Source organism: Phaseolus vulgaris, chromosome 8 (genome assembly GCF_051622355.1).
Source record: "Phaseolus vulgaris cultivar YP4 chromosome 8, ASM5162235v1, whole genome shotgun sequence".
NCBI lineage: Eukaryota > Viridiplantae > Streptophyta > Magnoliopsida > Fabales > Fabaceae > Phaseolus > Phaseolus vulgaris.
Genome location: NC_143505.1, coordinates 32,898,636 through 32,905,838, shown reverse-complemented (window position 1 = coordinate 32,905,838; position 7,203 = coordinate 32,898,636).

Genomic DNA, 7,203 nt, shown 5'->3' with positions numbered 1-7,203 from the left:
GCTGCTCTTTTGGAATGACATTCTCCTTCCTAGAGCTGAACTTAAGCTTCCTTTCACTTGTGGTTATATCTTGTTATATGTCTTTTAATTTTGTAATCATGTCAAGTTTTGTCTTAGTCATGTTATTCCATAATTGTCATTACTTCTAGTAGTACTTTTATTGCTTTAATTGTTTCTTGCTTTGGTTTACTTTCTGTTTTTTGAGTTTATTGCTTGATCCTTTGTGCATTTTCATTTTTAGATTTGAGTTCATGCTTGTATTTTCATTCTATACAAGTTCCTTTACACAATTTCCATTATGTCTTTGCTAGTTCATCATACTGTTTTTCATTCCTAAATAGGCTCCTCTGTTTTCTTACAAACGTGCTACTGTTTTCAATTTACTGCAATTAATTGGCTCATAGGAAATTTGTGAAAATTTGGATTTACATACTTCAAAGTGTTACAAAAGCATAGAAAAAAGAATCACTCAAAAATTCCAAGTACACAAAAAATGATAAATAAAATACGAAAAGTGTACAATACTGCCGAAAAGAATACGGTAATTGGGCAGCAATTTTGAAAAAATTATTTCTCTCAATTGGCTTACTGTTTTTACCTCATTCCAGTGCCATTTTTGAGTTAATACATTTAAGTTTCTGTGGTTAATTTTTCACATTCCAGTTCGCTTTCAATCGGTACAGTTAAATCTGTAAACATAGCACAGTTTGCTTTAAAAAAAAAAAATTCCAGTAGCTGTTTTCTGTTTTCTTTAATCTACTCTAGCACTTTTCTTTAGGACTCTTTTTGTGTGCCTTCTTTATTCATTGAGTTCCTTATTTTTCTTGATTGTCTTTCATTCATATTCTTTCTAGTTTGTCATACATTACTCTCTGTTTTTGGTTTAGCTTTTATTGTTTACACCTTTTTCTTGCTTGTCTTTTTGTTCTTCTTAAAAGTTGTGTGGAGACTTGTTCTTAAGTAAGTTGGTTTGCTGTAACATATTTCACTTGAAGCTACTCCATTTCACAAGCAAGGCTTGGTTGAGGACAGAATATTTTCTTGGAGTGGTTTGAGTGCTTTCTTGGGCATTTTTCCAGCAACCTATATCTCACTGTTTTTAATTGTTTAACAAGTTTCTTTCACTGTTTTGTTTTCTGTTTTTGTGTATTTTCTGCTCATGGCTCATTTCTCTAGTGGAGAGTCCTCCAAACCGTGCTCACCACAAAAGGCAGCCCTTTATGAGGACTTAAAGAATGCCAAGCAATCCAATGCTCACTATCTTGAGGTGATAAAGAAGATGGAAGTACGGCTCCAAAGTTTGGAGTTAAACCGAGAGGAAATGCATCAAAACCGTGAGCAAAGAACTCCTCCTCCTAGTCGGCATTCTTCAAGGCACTCCCATGGTTATTATGAAGACAATCCAAGGCCAAGACATCATCACCATGAAGAGAGGCGCCAACATGTGGCTGGCCCTTGTTCTCCAAATGTAAAACTTCCTAGTTTTAGTGGTGATAGTGATCCCAATGTATACTTAGGATGGGAAGCTAAGGTGGACCAAATTTTTGATGTAAATGGGGTTAGGGATGAGCATAGGGTTAAGTTAGCTTCTTTAGAATTTTTGGACTATGCCATGCAATGGTGGCATCAATACCTCATGGACATTGACCTACACAAGAGGCCACCCGTGGTCTCTTGGAACGATTTGAAAGCATGTTTACGCGCTAGATTCGTACCCCCACACTTTAGGAAAGACCTTATGTTGAAACTCCAACGGTTTCATCAAGGCACGCTAAGTGTGGATGATTACTTTAAACAACTAGACACGCTTTTAATTCGAGTTAATATGGATGAGAGTGAGGAGGCTAAGATAGCTAGGTTTGTGAGTGGACTTCGAAGGGATATTCAAGACGTGGTAGAGTTACAAGAATATTCTTCTTTGGAAAATGTGGTGCACCTTGCTAGCAAAATTGAAAATCAACTTGCAAGGAAAAATGCTTTCAAAAATTCTTCTAAAGATAACTACTACCGCTCTTCTTGGAAAAATAAAAACTCTTTTTCAAACATCCCTTCTAAGGACTCTACTTTCAAACCTAGAGAGTCTAAGCCTTCCACTTCCAATGCTAGGCCTCAATCACCACAAAAATCATCTAGTAAGAAGTGTTTTAAATGTTTAAGCTATGGACATATTGCTTCTAATTGCCCTACTAAACGAACTATGTATATGCATGATGGGGTAGATAGTAGTGAGCATGGGTCCGAATCTTCTAGACATTCCTCACCTTCTAAATCCCCAAGTGAGAGTGAAAGTGAAAGCCCACATGAGGGTGACCTATTAGTAATAAGACGCATGCTTGGACAAGTGTTAAAACCTTTTGATGAAACTCAAAGAGAAAATATTTTTCATTCAAGGTGTCTTATTAATGATAGAGTTTGCTCTTTGATTGTAGATGGGGGGAGTTGTGCAAATGTGGCAAGCACAAGAGTGGTAGACAAACTTGGATTGCCTACCATCTCTCATGCCAAGCCCTACAAGTTACAATGGTTGAGTGAGGTGGGTGAGATAGTGGTGAACAAACAAGTCCTCATTACATTTTCCATTGGCAAATATAAAGATGAGGTCTTGTGTGATGTTGTTCCAATGGAAGCTACTCATATCCTTTTAGGTAGGCCATGGCAATTTGATAGAAAAAAATTTCATGATGGCTTTACCAACAAAATTTCTTTTAACTTCCATGGACACAAAGTCATTCTCAAGTCTCTCTCTCCAAAGGAGGTACATGAGGACCAAGTCAAAATGAGAGAAAAGAGAGAGAAAGAAAAAGAAATTAAAAATTCCAAGAGAAGCCTTCTTATATCTTCCCAACAAGTTCAAAAGGTAATAGTTACTCACAAGCCTATTTTTTTAGCTATTCCTAGACCTATTGAATATGAGTCGGCTAAGGATAGTCCCACATGTTTGGACCATTTGGTAAAGGAATATGAAGATGTGTTTCAAGATCCTCCTAAAGGCTTACCACCTCTAAGAGGGATTGAACACCAAATAGACTTCATGCCCGGGGTTTCTTTACCAAATCGCCCTGCATATAGGACCAATCCCCAAGAGACCAAAGAAATTCAAAGACAAGTTGAGGATTTATTAGCTAAGGGGTGGGTACAAGATAGCATGAGCCCATGTGTTATGCCTGTCATACTTGTCCCTAAAAAGGATGGGACATGGAGGATGTGTACGGATTGTCACGCTATAAATAACATCACCATCAAATATAGGCATCCCATTCCTAGGTTAGATGACTTGTTGGATGAATTACATGGGTCTAAAATATTTTCCAAAATTGATCTTAAGAGTGGTTACAATCAAATTCGAATTAAACATGGTGATGAATGGAAAACCGCTTTTAAGACCAAATTTGGTTTATATGAGTGGTTGGTCATGCCTTTTGGCTTGACTAATGCTCCTAGTACCTTCATGCGACTCATGCATCATGTTTTAAGAGCATTCATTGGCAAGTTTGTTGTGGTTTACTTTGATGATATTCTTATATATAGCTTGTCCTTAGAAGATCATGAGTCACATGTTAGACAAGTTCTAGAAACCCTTAGGAAGGAGAAGTTGTATGCTAACCATGCTAAATGTTTCTTTGCATTAGATCATATAGACTTCCTAGGGTTTGTGGTTAGTCATAAAGGGGTGCATGTAGATCAAACAAAAGTTGCAGCAATTCAACATTGGCCTACACCCACCAATGTCAATGAAGTACGAAGCTTTCATGGCCTTGCTAGTTTTTATAGGTGGTTTGTGAAAGACTTTAGTACAATTGCCGCACCTTTAAATGCCATAGTAAAGAAGGATGTGGTTTTTAAGTGGGGACAAGAGCAAGAAAACGCTTTTCAAACTTTTGAAGGATAAATTAACTAAAGCCCCCATTCTAGCCCTTCCTAACTTTGCTAAGACATTTGAAATAGAGTGTGATGCCTCTAATATAGGCATTGGGGCCGTCCTCCTTCAAGAAGGACACCCCATCGCTTATTTTAGTGAGAAACTCAAAGGGAGTCATCTCAATTACTCCACTTATGATAAAGAACTTTATGCTCTTGTTAGAGCTTTGCAAAATTGGCAACATTATCTTTTTCCAAAGGAATTTGTGATTCATAGTGATCATGAGTCCCTTAAATATTTGAAAAGCCAAAGCAAGCTTAATAAGAGACATGCTAAGTGGGTGGAGTTTATTGAGCAATTTCCTTATGTGATCAAACATAAACAAGGTAAAATTAATGTAGTGGCCGATGCTCTTTCACGAAGATATACCTTGTTAAATGTTTTAAATGTTCAATATTTAGGTTTTGATCACATAAAGGAACTTTATCATGATGACTTAGATTTCTCTCTAATCTATCAAGAGTGTTCCAAGGGAGGTCACAAAGACTTTTTCTTACATAATGGTTTTCTTTTCAAAGGAAAAAGACTTTGTGTTCCCCAAGGATCCATTAGACAATCTCTTGTTAGAGAGGCTCATGAGGGTGGGCTTATGGGACATTTTGGGGTAGCTAAGACCTTAGAAACATTGCATGAACATTTCTTTTGGCCTCACATGCGCAAATCCGTACATACCTTCTGTGATAGATGTATAGCATGTAGGAAGGCTAAATCTAAGTTCCAACCCATGGTTTATATACCCCTCTTCCTATCCCTACAATGCCTTGGGTTGATATTTCTATGGATTTTATCTTAGGACTACCCAAGACATCGAAGGGTAAGGATTCCATCTTTGTGGTAGTGGACCGTTTTTCTAAAATGGCTCATTTTATTCCATGCCACAAAGTGGATGATGCATGCCATATTGCAAATCTCTTCTTCAAGGAAGTTGTTCGTTTGCATGGACTTCCTAGAAGTATAGTATCTGATAGGGATTCTAAGTTCTTAAGTCACTTTTGGCGGACCTTATGGGGGAAACTTGGCCCCAAACTTCTGTTTTCTACTACCTGCCACCCCCAAACTGATGGTCAAACCGAAGTGGTTAATAGAACTTTGGGTCAATTATTAAGATGCTTTATTTCCGGGAATCCAAGGGCTTGGGAGGATTTACTACCTCATGTTGAATTTGCCTATAATAGAGTAGTGAATTCCACCACTAACCATTCTCCTTCGAAGGTTGTTTATGGGTTTAATCCCCTCACACCTCTAGATCTTCTTCCCATTCCTGTCCTTGATGAGGTTCTATGCAAAGACGGTTTTGAAAAGGCATCTTTTGTTAAAGATTTGCATCACCGCATCAAGTTACAAATTGAGAAGAAGGTTGGTAAGTATGCTGACACTGCCAACCAAAGGAGAAAGGCATTAATCTTTGAGCCCGGTGATTGGGTTTGGCTTCATTTGAGAAAGGATAGATTTCCTTCTCTAAGGAAGTCCAAACTTATGCCTCGTGGTGATGGCCCTTTCCAAGTCATCAAGAGGATTAATGATAATGCCTATGAGTTAGATATGCCCTCTACTTATCTTGGTAGTAATTCTTTCAATGTTACTGATCTCACTCCTTTTGCTGCAGGTTTCCCAAATTCGTGGACGAATTCTCTCCAACCCGGGGAGTATGATGGAAACCAAGTAGAGGATGCTCTAGGCCATGAAGCCCAAGCCCAACAAGGGGCCCAAGCCCAACGAATTACTAGGAGCATGGCAAGAGCTTTGGGACAAGAGTATAATAAAATGGCTTTTCTTATTTCTTTTATAGAATAGGGGTGTGAATGTAATAAAAAGGTGTAAGTAGTAAGGAAGTCTAGGGGGGAGTGTAGACAGGAGCCTAGGGGGTGCCAAACCAAATTTCATTGCATTTGTGTGCCATTTAGCTTGCATTTTCAGCACCTCTAGGCTATAAATAAAGGTGCTTAGCTTGTACAATTCAGATTGGAATTTTATAGTAGAGAGACTATACTCAATTTTGGAGAGAATTTGTGAGTTTTGAGTCTTCTTCTTCTTTGCCTTATCTTGTGAGCTATGGTGAGCTTCAAGTGGTGGCACTCCATCACTTATCTTGGTTCAAGGTTCCAAGTGGCGTGAATGGCTTCTTCCAATTCTCAAAATCCAGCAAGCATCTTATTCTATAAGTGTTCTTCTTCCCTTCTCTTCAATTTTCCATTCGGTAGTTTTGATTCCTAGAGTTTACTTCTTTTTCTACCGTTTATTTTTGTGTTTCCAGCATTGTGTTCTTAATTCTGTTTTGGTTCAGTAGCTATCATTTAAATTCTGTCCAGTTTTAATTCTTGTTCTTCTTTCCTTTTGTTTTGATTCAATTTGACAATACATGGACTTCAATATGAGTCTTGGTTGGTGCTTAGTTTTGGTGAGTTCTTGAATTTAGAACATTGATCCAATTCTAAAGTAAAGTGCCTTTCAAATCCAGCTCAAGTTGTTCCTAAGAATGTCAAGAATCATGTGTTCTTGTAGTTACATTCACATCACATTGTAGTGATCCTTTCTCCCATGTAACCATCACTAGGACCAGCCTCTTGAGTCTCAACAACAGATTCCTCTTGAGTTGCTGCAGCTTCAAGTTCATCACCATCATTGGTTCCACTTGGGCCAGCTTGGTCACCATCTTTGTTAACCCATCTCCCACCAATTTTAGTAAATCCCATTTTGCTTAGGGATCCACTATTAATCTCACTTGAGGGCTTGATAATTTCAGCTAGCTCCTCTTCAATATCCACTTCAAAATAGTGTAGAAATTTAGAGATTAAAATTGCATAGGGGTAGTGAAAGTCACTTAACCTTATGGATTTTTGCATATGATCCTTGATGGTGTGGATCCAAATATCTTCACTTTATTCATAATGCAATAGATCAGCAACAAGTCTTCCTCAGAAAGAGTGGAGTGAGTGCTCCCTCTTGGTGTGATTATCCATGACACAATGAAGGCTATGAGCCTTTCATCAAGCTTCAACCTTCCAACAGAAAAATTTCTTACTTTGGAGAGGAGATTCTTGAGACGACTCTTGTAGAATTGCATCTTGTTGAACTCTTCAACTATGCCTATATTTCCTCTGTTGATTCTAACCCCAGAGAACTTCAATCCAGTCACAGCAGTCCACACATCATTGGTGATGACCATGTCTACACCTTTCACATGAGAGACAAGTGAGTCGCCATTAAATTGAAGGTTAATATAAATTACCTTCACCAAGTCTAGATAAATGTTTCCAGTGAGCTCATGAAATCTCTTCAATCTT